The sequence below is a fragment of the Herpailurus yagouaroundi genome, unplaced genomic scaffold (assembly GCF_014898765.1).
Source record: "Herpailurus yagouaroundi ecotype Mexico unplaced genomic scaffold, PumYag 166, whole genome shotgun sequence".
NCBI lineage: Eukaryota > Metazoa > Chordata > Mammalia > Carnivora > Felidae > Herpailurus > Herpailurus yagouaroundi.
The window spans coordinates 263390-283515 of record NW_024412407.1 but is presented as its reverse complement, the minus strand read 5'-3'; the positions used below and the strand labels follow the sequence as shown (position 1 = coordinate 283515).

Genomic DNA, 20126 nt, shown 5'->3' with positions numbered 1-20126 from the left:
CGTCAGGCTCTGTGCTGACAGCTCAGAGCCTGGAGCCTGTTTCAGATTCTGTGTCTCCCTCTCTCTCTGCTCCTCCCCTGTTCATGCTCTGTCTTTCTCTGTCTCAAAAATAAATAAACGTTAAAAAAAATTTAAAAAAAAAGTATGCATTCATTAAATCATCATTAAACTCATGTAGGGGTGCCTGGCTGGCTCAGTCAGTAGAACATGTGACTCTTGATCTCAGAGTTGTGAGTTCAACTCCCATGTTGGGCCTAGAGTTTAATTAAAAATCTAAAATAAAGTTGTGATATAGAATATTTCCATAGTCCGAAAAATTTTTTCATACACTTTCACGTCAACCCCTTACTCCATTATTAGCCTCTAAGAATCACTGATCAGCTCTGTCACTATATTTAATTTTCTAGAACTGCATACAAATGGAATTTACAGTATTTATCATCTTGTAATAACATCTTTCTCTTGGCATAATGGTTTAGAGATTGATTTATGTGTTTATATCAGCAGCTTGCTCTTTTCATTGCTTAGTAGTATTTTTATTACATAGATGTATTGCAATTTATCCATTACCTATTGAACCTGAATTTGGTTTACTTCCTTTTTTTTATGTTTATTTATTTTTGAGAAGGAGAGAGAGACAAAATGAGCAGGGGAGGGACAGAGAGAGAGGGAGACACAAAATCTGAGGTAGGCTTCAGGTTCTGAGCTGTCAGCACCAGCCTGACACGGGGCTCAAACGCACTAACTGCGAGATCACGACATGAGCCAAAGTCAGACATTCAACCGACTGAGCCTCCCAGGAGCACCTATTTCCTTTTTTTAAACTCTTATGGTAAGGCTGCTATTAACAATCATATACATAACTTTGTGATGATATAAATTTTCATTTCCTTTAATAAAATAATTGGGGTGATTATTGATTTAGAAAGTGTATATTTGATTTTAATGATACTCCATACTGGTTACAAAGGAGCCACACATTTTGCATTTACTTACCAGCAATGTGTGAAAGTTCAATTTGCTCCAAATCCTATCAACACTTGGTATTCTCAGTGTTTTTAACTTCAGTCATTCTCATGGGTATGTATTGACTTAACTAGCATTACCCTGATAACTAGTCATATTAAGGCTCTTTTCATTTGATTAACATTCATATAGCTTGTCTGGTAATGTTTCTGTTAAAGTTTTTGCCTACTTTTTTTTTGCCTTTAATTTTTGAGTTATAAGAGGTTTTTATGTGTTGTAGATAACTTCTAATAGATAAATGTTTTTCAAATATTTTTTTCCCAATCCATAGCTAGTCTTCTCCTCCTATCTCCCAGGTTTTGGCAAACACCATTCTATTACTTTCTATCTCTATGATTTTGACTACTTTAACTACTTCATATAAGTGGAATCATACAGATTTTGTCTTTTTGTTTGGTGCCTGGCTTATGTCACTTAAAAAATGCCTTCAAAGTAAATGTATGTTGTAGCATATGTCAGAATTTCCTTCCTTTTTAAGGCTGAACAATATTCTGTTGTTTATATATATCATATTTTGCTTATCCATTCATAAATTGATGGGCACCTGGATTGCTTCCATGTTTTAGCTACTGTGAATTATGCTGCTACAAACGTGGGTGTACAAATATCACTTTGAGATCCTGCTTTTAATTATTTTGAGTATGTACCTAGAGGTGGAATTGGTCGATCTGATGACAGTTTTATTTTTAATATTTTGAAGAATCCACTATGCAGATCTTCCTCAACTTATGATGGGGTTATATTATGATAAACCTATCATAAGTCAAAAATAACATAAGTCAGAAGTGCATTTAATGTACCTAATCTACTGAACATCATAGCTTAGCCCAGCCTACCTTAAATGTGCTCAGAACACTTACATTAGCCTACCGTTGGACAAAATCAATGAACACAAAGCCTATTTCATAATAGTGTTGAATATATCATGTAGTTTATTGTATATTGTACCAAAAGTGAAAACAGGTGGTTGTAGAGGTACAGAATTGATGTAATGGTATTGATTGGTATCCCTTTCATGTTACTATGGCTGACTGAGAGCTACAGCTCACTGCTGCTGCCCAGCATCTTGAGCGAATATCATACCACATCCCCCTAGCCCGGGAAAAGATCAAAATTCAACGTACCATTTCTACTGAATGCACATTGCTTTTGCACAGTTGTAAAGTCAAAAAATAGCAAGTTGAACCGTCATAAATTGGGGGCCATCTGTACTGTTTCTCCAGCTATACAGCTTTACATTCTCCCCAAAAGTGTACAAGGTTCCAATTTCTCCACATCCTCACCCATGCTTTCTTTCTTTCTTTCTATTTATTTATTTATTTTTATAATTTTAAAATATTTATTTATCTTTGAGATAGAGAAAAAGAGTGTGAGTCAGGGAGGGGCAGAGAGAGAGGGAGGCACAGAATCTGAGGCAAGCTCCAGGCTCCGAGCCGACAGCACAGAGCCCAACGCGGGGCTCGAACCCACAAACCATTAGATCGTGACCTGAGCCCGAGTTGAATGCTTAACCGACTGAGCCACCCAGGTGCCCCTCTTTTCTTTTTAAATAGTAGCCATCCTAATTGGTGTGAAGTGATATCTCACTGTAGATTTGATATGCATTTCCCTAATGATTAGTGATGGTGAGCATCTTTCCATGTGATTTTTTTTTTAAAATGTTTATTCATTTTTGAGAGACAGAGAGACACAGTGTGAGCAGGGGAGAAGCAGAGACAGGGGAGACAGAATCCGAAGCAGGTTCCAGGCTCTGAGCTGTTAGCACAGAGCCTCACGTGGGGCTCAAACTCACAAACCAAGAGATCATGACCCAAGCCGAAGTCAGTCGCCCAACCAACTGAGCCACCCAGGTGCCCCACATGTGATTGTTATTTGTATATCATCTTTGCAGAAATGTCTATTAATTTCCTTGCCCAATTTTGAGTCTTATTTTTTTGCTTTTTGTTGTTGAATTTTAGGAATTCTCTATATATTCTGAGTACTAGTCACTTACAAATATGTAACTTGAAAGTATTCTCATCCATTCTGGGAATTGCATTTTTATTCTGTTGTCTTTTGAAGCAAAAAATTTTTTAATTTTCATTAAGCCTTTTTTTGCCTGTATTTTCTTTTGTTCTCTATGCCGTTGGTGTCCTATCAAACAAATATCAATAAATAATTGACAAATTCAATATAGCTTTAGCTTCATTTTAGTTATTTTTTCCCTAGTATCATTTAGTGTAAAATCATTCAGCTCAGATTTTTTTCGTTTTTTAATTCCACTTTGATTCATGTATTTTTAAAATGTTTGTTTAGGGGCGCCTGGGTGGCGCAGTCGGTTAAGTGTCCAACTTCAGCCAGGTCACGATCTCGCGGTCCGTGAGTTCGAGCCCCGCGTCGGGCTCTGGGCTGATGGCTCGGAGCCTGGAGCCTGTTTCCGATTCTGTGTCTCCCTCTCTCTCTGCCCCTCCCCTGTTCATGCTCTGTCTCTCTCTGTCCCAAAAATAAATAAACGTTGAAAAAAAAAATGTTTGTTTATTTATTTATTTATTTATTTATTTATTTATTTTGAGAGACAGAGGGAGAGAGAGCATGAACAGGGAGGGGCAGAGAGGGAAAGGGAGAATCTCAAGCAGGCTCCATGCTGTCAGCACAGAGCCTGATGTGGGGCTCAAACTCTTGAACCATGATATCCTGAGCTGAATTTAAGAGTTGGATGTTTAACTAACTGAACCACCCAGGCACCCTGATTCGTGTATTTTTTTAAGTTTCTTTTATTTATTTTTAGAGAGAAAGAGCACTCCAGAGAGTGAGTATGTACATGGGCAGGGGAGGGGGGAAAAAGAGGGAGGACCAGAGGGAGAGGGAGAGAGAGAATCCCAAGCAGGTTCTGCACTGCCAGCACAGAGTCCCTTGCAGGGCTCCAAGTCGGGAATAGTGAGATCATGACCTGAGCCAAAATCAAGAGTCAGGTGCTCAACCAACTGAGCCACTTAGGTGCCTCTTTGATTCATAAATTTTTAGATGTTATTTAGCTCTAGCTATTTGGAGATTTTTCTAGATGTGTTATTATAATTATTATGGATTTCTAATTAAATTACTATTTTCCTATTGTGGATTAACTAAGAAATAAAAGCATGAAAATTTTTGAAGACTCAATAATGATAAATTGTGTTTGGCAAGTAGGATTGTGAAATTAAAATGAATAATTTAAAAAATCAACAAATCTCCTGTTTAGATGTTTGTTTTATTTTCCCTAAAATATGGTAGGCATCTGGTGTTTTGAATTGAATATATTTCAGCCTAGGGAATAGAACAGGAAGTTGTGTATGCAGTAGTTTTCATGGAGTTTTTAATTCAGTCTTTAAAAAAGTCTGTGATATAAGGCTGGAATTCTTAAGGATTTTAAATGAGAAATACCTGAAAAGTAAAATGGTTAGCCAGCCCATGTGCACACTTCTTTTTGGTACCAATCACTACTAGAATCCAATTCTCCTAATTCCAAATTCTTATTTTTTCCACAATAATTTACCTATATTTAGATTAGAGATTAGATAAAAATAATTCATGATAACTAGAGTTTTTTCCTTTTAATTCTGAGATTTTTGTATAATTGATGGGGAAATTTTCTGATTAACTTGTTTTGATTCTTCTTTCTTTCTTTCTTTCTTTCCTCTTTTTTAAGGACTGTCTCATCTTAATTATGTGAGGGGACAAAATCCCTTTAAGATACCCTTTTCACCTAGAGTGTTTAATGCACCTTCTGGGGTTTATAGTCAAAAGAAATTTACATTTTTAGTTCATCAAACCCTGGAGACCAATCATAAACTCATATAGCACTTCTCTATTGTTGCCATTAATCATATTTACCCTTGGAGAATATTTATATAAATTATTTTAAATTTAAGATGAAGTTATCCTCAGGGTACCATTTTGGAATCAGTTTACTCTGATGCTTTCCAAATACTGTGATTCCCACTGGATGCCTAAAATAATACTCCATTTTCACAGTTAAATGTACCAGTTAGAGACATACCTATGAGAGAAAGAATCATACCTTTAAAAAGGTTAATAAGAAGATGGGACCCCACTGGTCTCAAGATACAATTGCCTCAAGATACAACTGGGGCGTGAGGTAGATAATTCCTCAAACTTCCTCAGACAAATTGATCTTGTTTTGGCATAATTAGCTGTGGGTTACACCAGGGCAACCAGATGATTCCCACTGGTGGAGTGAAACTTTTGTATCCTGCTATGAATCATCTTAAATAAAGCTCATGTAAAACAACTCTTGATTTTAATCAGTCTCATTGGACCTTATTTAAAAGTGAATTTAGTCAAAGAACTAAATTAGAAAGAACCTTAGGAAATCCCTGAATAGATGATTACTAGGCAACTCAAGCTTGAAATAGTTTTAAATGATACATTAAATGTTAAAAAAAATAGAGTCAGAGACAACTGTTTCCCTTAAATTTTCATACTTGTCATACACACACAGACCCAGCACACACAATGCACTCACAAGAATCTTTTAGGTAGATGCCCATATTAGCAGAGTAGTTCCCACAGAGTCCACATGTTAAAAAAAATATATATATGCAAACACTATTTTCTGACTTCTTTCCATGAGAAATTATATTTACCCTTGACCATATATTAAAAACAACAACAACAGTCTATTTGAAGGTACAATTTATAGCTTCCAGTTTAAACTCATTTTACGTTCCTAATATCTGGAAGTTAGTTTAGAATTTATTTATATTTATTATTCCTTCAGTGGAAATAGTAATCTTATGTTATTCATCAGGTTTAAAAAACATAACCTAAAATAAGTGTGAAAAAATTAAAGCTCTTTTTCTAAAATGGTTTCCCTTATGTATAGACAAATTTGAACCACAGTTTCTCTTCTAGTACATACATGTAAAATGACATTTTACCCAATTTCTTGAAAGTTTAAATATATTTTTTTCTTTTAAAATAACTATGGATCTGGGGCACCTGGGTGGCTCAGTTGATTAAGCGTGCGACTTCGCTCAGGTCATGATCTCACAGTTCGTGAGTTCGAGCCCCGCATTGGGCTCTGTGCTGACAGCTTGGAGCCTGGAGCCTGCTTCAGATTCTGTGTCTCCCTCTCTCTCTGCCCCTCCCCCACTCATACTGTCTCTCTCTGTCTCTCAAACATAAATAAACATTAAAAAATAATTTTTTAAATAACTCTGGATGGCAAGGTATAATTAAACAATTTCTTTTGAGATGATGCAAAATTTTTACAGAAAGTTCAAAAAAGAGATTTCCATTAGTCAAACATGTTACAATCTTTACCTCCCTCAATTAATATACTATTATTATTTCTAATCACTTCAAGCGTTTATATACATATATTATATATATATATATAACCTTTATATAATATGTATATATTTTTCATATATATATATATATATATATATATATATATATATATAAACTCAGGGTTATTGTTTGATTGGTTAGACTGAGTAGTTGCTTTGAACTACATTAGAAACTATGTTGAGTATGATGCACTATTTTCACCTAGTCCTTTTAACCAGAGCAGTCACAAAACAGAATAATGAATCATCTCAACATTAATGCTCCTAATACTTGATATCAATTAAATATCAAAATCACATCACAAGTTGTAATAACAATTAAGTATATGCACAGGATTTGAGAAATGGCTACCAAAAATATTTTTATTCAAGTCTTCTCAAAGACATCTATTATACTCAGTCACCTTAAAAGAGTTTTTCTCCTGTACCCCACCAAGAGTTAGGGATAACACTGGAAGATAATTACAGGTAGAAATTCCCTGACTGTGATGAGTAAAATGATAAATATGAAAGAAGCGAGTAAAATGGTGAGAATAATGAGTCTGTAATTTACCCAAAACAATGCAAAGTGGACTGCCTTCAAAAATACAAAGTTCTCTGGGGTGCCTGGGTGGCTCAGTCGGTTGAGCGTCCGACTTCAGCTCAGGTCATGATCTCATGGTCCGTGAGTTCGAGCCCTGCGTCAGGCTCTGTGCTGACAGCTCAGAGCCTGGAGCCTGCTTCAGATTCTGTGTCTCCCTCTCTCTCTGACCCTCCCCTGTTCATGCTCTATCTCTCTCTGTATCAAAAATAAATAAAAAAAATTTAAACAATTAAAAAAAAAAAGCAAAGTTCTCATTTAACAAAACTAGTTAAGTATATCCTAACTGGCTACTGACTTAGGAAGTAACAACATACTAACTATGTTAAATTTTGGCCCAAAATAAAACATTTTATACCTTCTGTTTGAGGCTAATCCCAGACACTAAGTAATTAAGCTATAATTCAAATGTTTCTTTCATGTTTCCCAGACCTTTTGTCACTTAGAGATAGGGGTTTCTTATTCTAAGTAAGAGATGTAGTGTTCTAAAGCTTTCAAAATTTTAAAGCTTTCCTTAAAGTGGATAGATATTCTTCTTCTTATTTTTAGTTAAATAAGAATTTGATGATAGGTTCTCAGAAGATTATGGAATAGAAATTTTTCTTAAAGAGATGTTTGATTTTACTTGTCTATTTTACAGCATTCATGCATACAAATAACCCTCCAAAAGATTGGAAACCATATTCTACCTAAAGATAGAGGATGGGGGTTAGGAAGAAGGAAGACAATGGAGATTTAAATTTTAGGCACCTGCTTTTAGTGTTTAATACTTTCAAATGAAGAATGTGTTGTGCTTTCTTATGTCATAGATGTGCGTTAAGTAATTTAACCTAACGATATTCAAAATCCTTTCTATATGCTTCCTAAATCAATTATCAATTAGAATACACTTGAATATTTTTGACAACTGAGAATTTCATATTTTTTTCAAGCAGTCCATTTCATTTTCAAAAAGCTATGCTTCTTAGAAAGATTTTCTTTATACTGAGCAGAAAGGTGCTTTCCTGCGACTTCCTCTCATTGGTTTTAACTTTATGCTTTCCATATTTGAGAATAAATTAAGCCTCTTGTAAGAGTTCTTTAAACGGTAATGATAATGACTTTATCTTGTATATATTCAGCTTCTCTAATGGCTTCAGTTGAACCTTGTTGTGGCCAAACAGCAATTCTGTCCACCCCTATGAATTTGCTCTTTTACTTCATCTGGGTCTTTCAAATCTGGTAACATTTAAAATTGAATGATATTATCAATAATGTATTTATTTAAACTATTTAATGCTTTCTAGGTCCTCCCTGAAGGGTGGAGGTATCATCTTTGGACTTCTTTATTGGAAATCATTGATGGCCATGACAGTAGTCATCTCTGCTCTCAAGCAGCTTGTACGTTTTTGTGGAGAGAGATGCCAGGGAGTTATAAGTGCTTTACAGAATAATAGAGTTCAGTGACAAAAAATGAGTCATATGTGACATGTTCTTCATTTGATGTATACATAAAACAGAGTGAAGGAGCAAGGAAGGGAATGATAATATTTCTTTGGGTAAATTTTAAATAATTGTAATAAATATAATAGTTTTAATAAAATTGCATATGTCTTAAGAGCTAAAGTGTCACAAAGTGTCAGGTTTTTTTGAAGTGTAAAAATGTCCAGACATGACATACGTTCAGACACAATCTGCCAAACAAATGGATGACTCCAAATTATTTGTTCTATAAGATTTGAATGATATTTATTGAACACATTTGCATCATTCTGGAATTACTCTTAAAGGCTATGTGCATGCTAGATTTGTTTGATTAATAGAATTATTAAAATATATTTTAATTCATGAAATTTGTGGGGGTGCCTGAGTGGCTCAGTCGGTTGAGCGTCCAACTTTGGTTCAGGTCATGATCTCAAGGTTCATGAGTTAGAGCCCCACGGCAGGCTCTGGGCTGACAGCTCAGAGCCTGGAGCCTGCTTTGGATTCTGTGTCTCCCTCTCTCTCTGCCCTCCCCCGCACATGCTCCGTCTCTCTCTGTCTCTCAAAAATGAATAAACATTAAAAAAAATTTTAATTCATGAAATTTGTAGGGAAGACCATTGAACATTTTCACCATATAAAGTTATGTCAAGCTAGAATGTACAACAATAGCTTATCTTTCCTAGAAAAGTAAAAAGAGTAAAAACGTAGCTAAGTCTAAGTCTCTAGAACATGAGTTAAAATGTTAAAATGGCTTTTGAATCATTGAGGATTTTTGAGTTACTGGCAGGGAATACCTCATCTTGAAATAATGTAAAAAATGATAAAAGAGAGAGAGGGCATTATTGTCTCATGCAATAGAAAATTGTAGCACATTATGAAAACTGGATTCACTAGCCTATGTTGTCCTGACTCAAGATTTATGCAGCTCTGAGCAGTGTTTTCCTCTCATTGACATTACAACCAAATTATTCTCTTTCCTTGTGCTACAGTCCTCAGGAGCTCCAGAGTTATATATTCCCAAGTTCAAGTCCAATGGAAAAGATATCACTTTCTTGTTTGCTTAAGTAAAACCTTAAAAGTTAGTTTGATTGGACCTTACTGGGTCATCAAACTTTGAACCACTCTCTTCTATGAGTGAGGCCTTGGCCACATGCCCACCTGTGTTATGTGGTGCTAACGTGTGGTTTGAGAATGGGTAAGATGTGTTTCTGAAACGAAACAAGGCAAAGTGTCATTGGTTGCTAAGGAGATTAAAAATTCAAAAAATGTCTCTTACATGTTAGCACTAATAAAGGATGAAAGAACAAAAACATAATGAAATGTGTTTAGAACAGATTTCTTTCCTCCAACCACAGTTTTACAGTTTCAGGTATGCCCAACACCTGTTTTTTGTCTATTCATTTCCCATTGCTTTAAAATGGTGGATTCTTCTAATAGAGATGTTTCTTAATCTGTGCTCTCAGAAAGACAAATATCTCCATCTTCTAAAAAGTAAAGTTTGGGGGGCGCCTGGGTGGCGCAGTCGGTTAAGCGTCCGACTTCAGCCAGGTCACGATCTCGCGCTCCGTGAGTTCGAGCCCCGCGTCGGGCTCTGGGCTGATGGCTCTGAGCCTGGAGCCTGTTTCCGATTCTGTGTCTCCCTCTCTCTCTGCCCCTCCCCCGTTCATGCTCTGTCTCTCTCTGTCCCAAAAATAAATAAAAAACGTTGAAAAAAAAATATTATAAAAAAAAAGTAAAGTTTGGGTTTAATATTTCTAGTATGCATCAGAGACTTTCTTACTAAAAGAGTTGGAAATTTTTAAGAGTATTGAAAAAGGAAGACTCTAAAAATAAAGTGAATAAGTTCTGTGTACGTTTTATTTCATGAATTTACAGATCGGCACATTAATTATAAAGGAAATTATCAATTTAACATTAATAAGGTGTTCATTGTTTTTGATAAGTTCTCCTACTTGGGAAATAATGTGTGGATAGATCATTCTAGTCATTCCAATCCACTTAAGCCGGAATACAACATACACACTATGTGTAACTGACTTTCACATAAAGAAATAAGACATTTGTACTAGAATGCTCAAGTCTTTAGGAACACAACCATGAAATGGTTGTACCTTTTTCCAATCACTGTTTAACCTTGCTGTTTTGATTTCCCCCTTTGTATTCCTGAACTATTTCAGTCAGTTTCTATAACGTCCAGTTATCTTTTAGGGATTAACATTTAGTGCAATGGAATTTTAAATCTTTCATTTCATTTAATTAAAAACCAAGCCAGTGCCCAGCGGTTTGTAGACCTTGGGTTGGTAAGTCAGGGATGAGAAAGAGGAAAAGGGCAAATGTCTTTACAAACGTGAGGCCCAGGCAGTGATAGCCTATAGTTGATTATGTAGTTAGTTATGTTGCTGATACGTACAAAGCTATTACGTTTCCTTTTGTTCAGTTCTTTGATTTCTTCCATCAGAGTTTTATAGCTTTCCTCATATAGATCTTACACATATTTTGTTAGATTTGTACCTAAGTTGTTTATTTTTTTCTCTACTCCATTCCTGTCAAACGCTGCCTTTAAAGATTCCTACAGCGAACCCCAAAATAACAATATTAACTGGATAAGAAATGATTCTCGCCTTTATGTTTACACAATCCCCCAAACTCCAGTGGATACAAGCAAAATATATCTGAAACGTTTTGTCATGTGAGGCCTCGCTCGGATGCATAGGTGCTACATCCCAGCAAGCATCCAAATGGAGAACTACAGTCCAGTTTCACTTTTTAAGACATAGGCTGTTTTCTGTAATTTGGTGGACTTGCTGCTTTTGTTTGCCGTGTAGTGTGAGAAGAAGTAGAAAAATCTCATGAACCTGGCTGTTTTACAAGTGTAACAGTTTCACTGCCTCACACCCTCCTCAGCCTTCCTTATACACAGGGAGGTGGTGGGGGGTGACTTCCTACTTTTATTTTTTATATCCAAGTTAGTTAACATATAGTGTAAAAATGGTTTCAGGAGTAGAATTTAGTGATTCATCACTTACATATAACACTCAGTGCTCATCCCAAAAAGTGCTCCTTAATGCCCATCACCCATTTAGCCCATGCCCCCACCCAGCACCCTCAACAACCCTTAGTTTGTTCTCTGTATTAAAGAGTCTCTTACAGTTTGCCTCCCTCTCTGTTTTTATCTTATTTTTCCTTCCTTTTTCCTATGTTCATCTGTTTTGTTCTTTAAATTCCACATATGAGTGAAATCATATGATAGTTGTCTTTCTCTGACTGGCTTATTTCGCTTAGCATAATACATTCTAGTTCCATCCATGTTGTTGCAAATAGCAAGATTTCATTCTTTTTGATTGCTGTGTACTATTCTATTGTATATATATGCCATATCTTCTTTATCCATTTATCAGTTGATGGACATTTGGGCTCTTTCCATAAATTGGCTATTGTTGATAGCGCTGCTATAAACATTGGAGTGCATGTGTCCTTTCAAGTCAGCATTTTTATATGCTTTGGATAAATTCCGAGTAGTAAAATTTCTGGGTCATAGGGGAGCTCTATTTTTAACTTTTTGAGGAAACTCCATACTGTTTTCCAGAGTGGCTGCACCAGTTTGCATTCCCACCAGCATTTCTCCATAACATTGCCTTGTTTCCTGAGTTGTTGATTTTAGCCATTCTGACAGGTGTGAGGTGGTATCTCGTTGTGGTTTTGCTTTGTATTTCCCTGATGATGAGTGATGTTGAGCATCTTTTCATGTATCTGTTAGCCATCTGGATGTCTTCTTTGGAAAAGTGTATTTAAGTCTTTTGCCCATTTCCTCACTGGATTATTTGTATTTTGGGTGTTGAGTTTGATGAGTTCCTTATAGATTGTGGATACTAACCTTTTATCTGATATGCCATTTGAAAATATTTTCTCCCATTCCATCGGTTGCCTTTTAGTTATGTTGATTGTTTCCTTTGCTGTGCAGAAGTGGTTTTTTGTTTTTTTTTTTTAATCTTGATGAGGTCCCAATAGTTCATTTTTTCATTTTTGTTTTTGTTTCCCTTGCCTCCAGAGACAAGTCTAATAAGAAGTTCTGTGGCCAAGGTCAAAGGGGTTGTTGTCTGTTTTCTCCTGTAGTATTTTGATGATTTCCTGTCCTACATTTAGGTCTTTCTGCTTTTTTAATAAACCTAATTATTATTGATCCATTTGCAGTCTTATTTAGAATTTCAAGTGCCTCTTGCCTTCAGCTTTGTCCTCATCTGAAATTATTAAGCAAATGGAAAAATCACCACTCCATGCCTATCGCATATTTAAAACAATAGTTACAGTGAATATAATATGAACTTTTTTGCATGATTTAAAATTAACAAAAAAGAATTTAATTAGAGAGAGAGTGCAAAAGTGGGGGAGGGGGCAGAGGAAGAGAAAGAGAGAATCTTAAGCAGACACCACACTCAGTGTGGAGCCCAACTCGGGGCTCAATCCCATGACCCTGGGATCACGACCTGAGCCAAAATCAAAAGTCAGACACTCAACTCACTGAGCCACCCAGGCACACGTTTAAAAATGTTTAATATCTTAAAAACATAGAATGTTAAGTGTAATATCAGGTTTTATCATTTTGGAGGTCTGTAAAGGTACAAACTAAAGATTTTTGGTACTTAAAATTAGTTTTGGCTTTGGAAGTGATGTCAAATTATCTTAACGTCAGGGGACTGAGTTCTGGGCAAGTCTCAGAAAAGTAGGCATGTACTGGAAAGCATCTCATTAGTGTCCATAACTTTCTATTACTTTAAGGATGTATACACATCTTTTTCCTTTCATACTTTTTACAATAGGGTATTTTTTGAGGTTGCTTTTTTGGAACCTCTCCACAGTTTTCTAAACCAATAGTCAGCATTGATTTATCTTTTGTGGTGTGTGTGGAAAATATTCTTTAAACTTTTGACTTGGGGGTAAACTGCTTTGAATTCAAGAAATAAAATGCCACACAAGTTTAGTAAAGAAATTTTTGTTGTGTCTTTTCCTGAAAATTAAGCGTTCTGATTTTGGGGAACTAGAGGTTGAGAAACTTTACTTCTGGTGTAAACATGGATTGATTTCTTAATACTTTGGTAATAAATAGCAACAGCAAATCCTCTCTAAGTGGTTTTTCAGGGCAGTGAGTATTTGAAAAGAGCAAAACAATAAAAGGGATCAGACACTCTGTAATGACTGGCAGCTGTTGGACTTACGGTATGTTGGGAGGTGCATATGTGAAGTAAACATTATGTACCTCAGAGACAACTAAGAGATACCTTTGAAGAGGGCGAGGCTCTGCTATTACAGTGCCCATAAAGCCTTCAGTCATTCCTCTCTTCTGAAGTTTCTTTCACCTAATGTTACCACAGTATCCCATGTACAACCACAAACACTCTCAACAGGAGACACCACACATTCACGTTATTCAGTCACAGGAGATAAAACATGTTTGTTCAGCTTCTACTTGTAGTGACAGTTAGTTTCTGAGTTTAAAATACCCAGATGTATCCTTTCCAGCTGTAATTCGATTGATAACCATCCAGGTTCTGATCACCACAACTCTAAAGCTTAGGACCTGGGTGATAATTTGACTAGAATAATAATGTGGGCAAAACAATATACTGTGTATTCAATACAGGGGAAGACAAGATGATCGGGTGGGGGGAAGACGACCACAATTTAAAAGTAAGATAAACAGGAAACACTTTCCATAACAGTGTCATATTTTTATCATTAGCCCCCCCACACACATTATGGAATCTTTTTTTCCCCAAAATAGTGAATGTAAGGTAACTGAGAGGATGAGTGAATGATGACACAGGGATCAGTTTTATCACATCCTGCAATGTGAAATGAATTCTTGGTTATCAAATTTAGCTGCTTCCCTTTCTGTCTCCTTCAAGTATTTTGTACTTGTCTTTTCTTGAGCATGGATGATAAGAGTACTGGAGATTTGCTATGAGAAGACAATATGGTTAAGTAATCACAACAGCCATTAAAACAAGAACACACCATTTCTCAGTACTTGAAAGCTGAAACTGTGTATTTATGTCCACAGGACTTAACTTACTTCACAAATGCTATTTTAATTGATAGTGATAGCAACTATTACTATATGGTTCCTCAGTGTCAGGACACAAGCTAAGTGATTTTTAATAATGTTTTACCCATTTAATCACCACAACCTAGAAACATAATCAAAAAGAAAATAATTTGTTTTTCTGTTATTACATTATTATAAGCATATTAATGATGAAAGACTCTAGGTACAAGTTCCAAGAACATATTCACACAGTAGTGTTTAAGTGTGACTATTTTTCAAAATTACCCAATGAAACATTTCCCATGATCCATTACTTAGGCTGAATATAATTAGTCATGTTTACTATTTCTTTCCCTATTTGCATCCACTTAGTTCTAGGAGTGAAAAACAAAAGATACAATGAGATATTAAGTGTGTGTTCATCAGAACACCCACAATTATGAATATTTTATGTTTTATACAAGGTAATGTGACACCACGTGGTTTGCATTTAGGTTTAAATACCCCAATTATGTTAAAAAGAAAAAGAAAATCAACCTTTCTTGTGGGCTGAACAATGCTTCCAGGCCCCTTTTGTTTCTTACTACTACTGTTGCTTTGGATATGCAGGCTCACTGGCTAGGAGAACTTGAGTAACTCCTTATGTATCTTCCAATACAAAGCATCCCCTTTATACTAAACATTAATGAGATTTGGGGATTTTGTCCATGGAATTTTGTTCAAATACACTTCATCTTTAATATGTTTATCATCCCTAATTATGAGTATGTTATATATCAGAAATGTGATGTATAGCTCTAGCACCAGCCTTTGAGGAACTACCATTCTACAAACAGAGCCAGAAAATACAACACAGAAATATAATTACTGAAATATAAAATTCTTATTTTATATTCATTCCAATTCACACATATACTTTACCTTCTTTACTATCACAAATACAAGTATCTCAAATGCTTCTGGAAAATAAATGGGTAGATTTCACTGACAGTCTTACCTCTTATATCCCTCCAACTTGCCATCTTAAGATCCAATGCCAGATACTTTCCAGATGTCACAAATCCAAATCACTGTTCTTGAGGGCATTTCCAGAAGTTTGCAACAGTTAGCAGCTAAGTATTACTGTCAGAGTTAATGCTCCCTAAGATCAACCTTCAATCAATGTGTATGATAGGTGTATATGTACACAGGCCTATATGTCAATACATTTTAGGATTGTGCTTTACACTATTTCCCTTGTAAGAATAAATTTTAGTGGCCTTTTATGGTACCTGGCATAATAATGGGCAATTTAGTGGCTGTCTTCCCTTGCCTGTATCATTTTCTCACTTCTGAGTCCTTCCAAACAAATTCCTTGCACTGGTATTAAGATTTGACTACAGGGTGAAAACACTAAGATAAAAATAAAATGTTAACTCTAATTTCTACAGAATATTACTGAACATTTAAATTATTTTGGTCACCTCACTTCTCCAAAGTTGCCATAAGAAACCAGCTTTTGTTTAAAAGTTATTTATTTTGGAAGTTCTGTTCTTGATTATTCCGGGTCAAAAATAATATAATTAATTAGCTAGGATAAAGGTCAGCTCCTAAAGGAAATTATATTCAAACATATACATTTAAATAAGGCTTACAATGGGAGTAACAAGAATGAATGTCACACAGGAAGAAGTTTTTCTAAAACTTGATTCATATGAAAAACCAAACACTAAGTGAATAAGAGCAAGGGAAGAATCTAGTTTTGAATAAAGAATCAGGGTTCCACTGGATTTACAAGGTAGACATTTTAAACACTTACCTTAAATACTTAGAGTTGTGTTGTAGTGTATATCACTCAACAGTATTTATGAACAATTTATAATTTAAGATGCATGATTTTTAGGTATAGAGAGCTAAGTAATTAGGGAGTGTATTCCACTTAAGAACTTAAATCCTAACAGCCTATGTTTGACACTAAAAAGCTACTAATTGCTTCCTATTCATATTTAACATTCTCCACAATAATATTTCAGTTCCTCAGTAAAGTGGTGTAAAGGATACCAAGCTTAATCCTACTACTTATGGAGAAGGAAAAAATGAATAGTGTCCAGGACAAAGGAAATGCTTGTGAACGAAAGATAAATAATTTGAAGACCCTACTACATAGTTCCCTTTTGCTTAAACACATTGAAAAAATGTAAAACATTCATAAGTGTTTCCCAGTTGGATGGTACAAATACTTTAAGGACAATGTATATTGGTAGATGCATCATAAAACCTTGGGTAACTAACTTATCTGTATATTAGTATATGTTTCATCCACTATGGCTGGGTTAGGCCATTTGTCTAAGAGGATTCCTCTGTGTTACCCTTTGAAAGGCTTCCTTTACTTCCTTGTTCCTCAAGGTATAGATAACAGGATTCAGAGCAGGGGTGACCACTGTGTACATGAGTGCAGTTGCTTTGTCTGTTTCTGGAGTGTGTACCGTCTTTGGTTGGATATAAGTGAACAAGGCAGTGCCATAGAACAGAGAAACAACCAAGATATGAGATGAACAAGTGGAGAAAGCTCTGTGTCTGCCAGCTGCTGAAGGGATTCTCAAGATGGTTACAAGAATTCGCAGGTAGGAGCACAAGATGAGCAAACAGGGAGTCATGATGAAGATCATGGAGAGAACAAACATCACAATCCTATTGTGGGAGGTATCAACACAAGCCAGTTTCATTACAGGCATGATGTCACAGAAAAAGTGCTGAATCTTTCCTGTTCCGCAGAAGGGAAGACTGAAGATCCAGGTGATCTGGGCTGACTCCACCACCACCCCAGTGGTCCAAGACGCTGTAGCCAATATCAAACACATGCGAGGGCTCATCAAGAGTGTATAACGCAGCGGGTAACAAATAGCTACAAAGCGATCATAAGCCATGGCTGCTAGCAGGGAGCATTCTGTCAGTCCCAAGATGGCAAATGTGTACATCTGAGCTGCACAACCACCCACACTTATAGTCTTGGTCTCCATCAGCAGATGCACCAGCATCTGAGGCACCACACTGGTGATGTAGCACATCTCCAGGAAGGAGAGGTTAACCAGGAAGAAATACATGGGAGTGTGTAAGGAAGTGGAGACCCAGATCAGGGAGATGATGATGAGGTTTCCTCCCACAGTAAACAAGTAGATGAGTAAGAACACAACGAAGAGCACAGGCTGTAACTCTGCTAGAGAGGAAAAAGCCACAAATGTGAATTTGGTGCAGAGGGACTGATTTCCACTCATTGTAGGCTCAGAGCCAGACATCTGTGGAGACAACAGAGAGGACAGGTAATCCTGAAGGGAATCCAGACCACCATGGTTGCCTATCAAACCCCAGCAAAGGAGCTCTCGTAGGATCAATGGTCCTACATGAGAACCTAAACATTTGGATTTATTTTGATAAATATTTCTAAATAAATGCCCAATTAAAATAGATGCAGTTTTCTTCCTGATTTTGTTGTCTAGATCTTGTGGTGTTTTCACAAAAATTAAAAGAAAACAATGGCTTTAAATTATATAATCTAATTTTTGTTTTTATCTTATTGATATTCTAATCCTATACACAGGGTATATGTAAGCAATATGGGAAGATATTCTATTGAAAAAGTTACACAAAACTTAAGCGTAGAGAGTAAAATACAAAAGTGCTATATTTAGGTTCTGAATTCCACACTTTTCTTCAAGCCATAATTAAGGGTTCAGAAGGGAATATATTTCCAGCCATGTATCTATTTGCGTACATGAAGTTACTCATTTAGATTTGAAAAAAATAATCAAATGATTAGGCAGGCAAAATCCATGGAAACCAAAACTAACAGAATCTTCTTTCCACAACCTCAGTGTAATTTTACAGGAAATTATGAATAGGGGAACATACCTAGAACCATAAGGTGAATTTTCTTTTCCCTGTTGGTCTTCCAGACTTTCTACAATTCCAAACTGGTGGTGGAATAGGCAGTATTTTTATTCTGACTAAAGACCGAAGGGATTGTATTCACTGCACAGTTTAATTAGATTTCTCTCAAGAGGGATTTCTTCAGAAACAACAATGAACATTCGATGTAAATTTCGTTTTCATTTTTTGAACACATTTTCCAGAGAGAATCTATTACTGTTAGTTACATCAGTTAAGTTTCAATGTGTAAAATGAAAAGTTTCTAATGGATTTCCATTACGCAATTGAACTAATTATTGGATTTGTGAATGTTTGCCATGGTAATCTTCTTTAAGCTCCTCCAATGGACAGTGACTGTTCAGGTCTTTGTGATATTGTAGGCACAGTGCAGGGACAAAGAAGCTCCATTAACACCACAGATGGCTTTCACTTAATTATCTATGTGGAAATTAACAACATAAATAAATAGACCTTAACAGGGCAATTCCTAATTTTGAATGCTTCTAATTAAAATAATTTGTCAGAAACGTGAACAATGTGTTTTCTGCACTTCCTCAAGAAGTGGAAAAACTCATTCATTCTGAGAATTTTTATTTTCAAACATAACACATTTTTAAATTTTGTTTCTAGTTTTATGGAGATATAATTGGAAAATAGAATTTTACATATTTAAAGTTTACACATGACAATTACATATAATATACATATAATTGTGAAATAATTTTCACAATTAGGATAATGAACACCTAAATCACCATGCATTGTTATAATTTTGAGTGTGATGACAAAGCTTAGGATATGTTGTCTTAGCAAAGTTCGAGTATACAATGCAGTATTATTAACTAATACCATCATGCTATATACATTATATCCCCAAACTTATTCATCTTATAACTGAAAGCTTTTACTCTTTGATCAACATCTATCCATTTCTCCCACTCCCCAACTCATTCTACTCTCTGTTTCCAGTTCAATTTTTTTTAGGCTCCACATAACTGAGATCATATGGTATATATCCTTCTGTTTCTGACTTATTTGACTTAGCCTAATGCCCTCCGAGTCCATCCATGTTGTCACAATTGGCAGTATTTCTTTATTTTTTTATGGCTAAATAATATCCCTCTTTGAAATTGGTCTTAATGATTTTTGGAGCACAGGCAAGAAAGGCAAAAATAAACAAGTGGGACTACATCAAATAAAAACGTTTCTGCACAGCAAGGGAAAGACAGTTAAGAGCATGAAACAGACTGAAGTTATTTATGGGTAAATAGAAATAAAAAAGTGAAAGAAACCAGTGGCAGCATTCTGGAAAGCAGTGTGGAGGTTCCTCAGAAAATTAAAAATAGACCTACCCTATGAGCCAGCAATAGCACTGCTAGGAATTTATCCAAGGGACACAGGAGTACTGATGCATAGGGGCACTTGTACCCCAATGTTCATAGCAGCACTCTCAACAATAGCCAAATTATGGAAAGAGCCTAAATGTCCATCAACTGATGAATGGATAAAGAAATTGTGGTGTATATACACTATGGAATACTACGTGGCAATGAGAAAAAATGAAATATGGCCTTTTGTAGCAACGTGGATGGAACTGGAGAGTGTGATGCTAAGTGAAATAAGCCATACAGAGAAAGACAGATACCATATGGTTTCACTCTTATGTGGATCCTGAGAAACTTAACAGGAACCCATGGGGGAGGGGAAGGGAAAAAAAAAAAAAAGAGGTTAGAGTGGGAGAGAGCCAAAGCATAAGAGACTGTTGAGAACTGAGAGC

At 35.8% G+C, this 20126-nt stretch overlaps 1 long non-coding RNA gene across 1 annotated transcript; it reads left to right on the top strand.

The window, feature by feature from the left end:
* Positions 1 to 1543: 1543 nt before the first annotated feature.
* Positions 1544 to 19388, top strand: LOC121039037 (uncharacterized). The gene is made up of 3 exons (XR_005794595.1): positions 1544 to 1688; positions 3363 to 3366; positions 19350 to 19388. It is a non-coding gene; the product is annotated as an uncharacterized LOC121039037 (long non-coding RNA).
* The last annotated feature ends 738 nt before the right edge of the window (positions 19389 to 20126 follow it).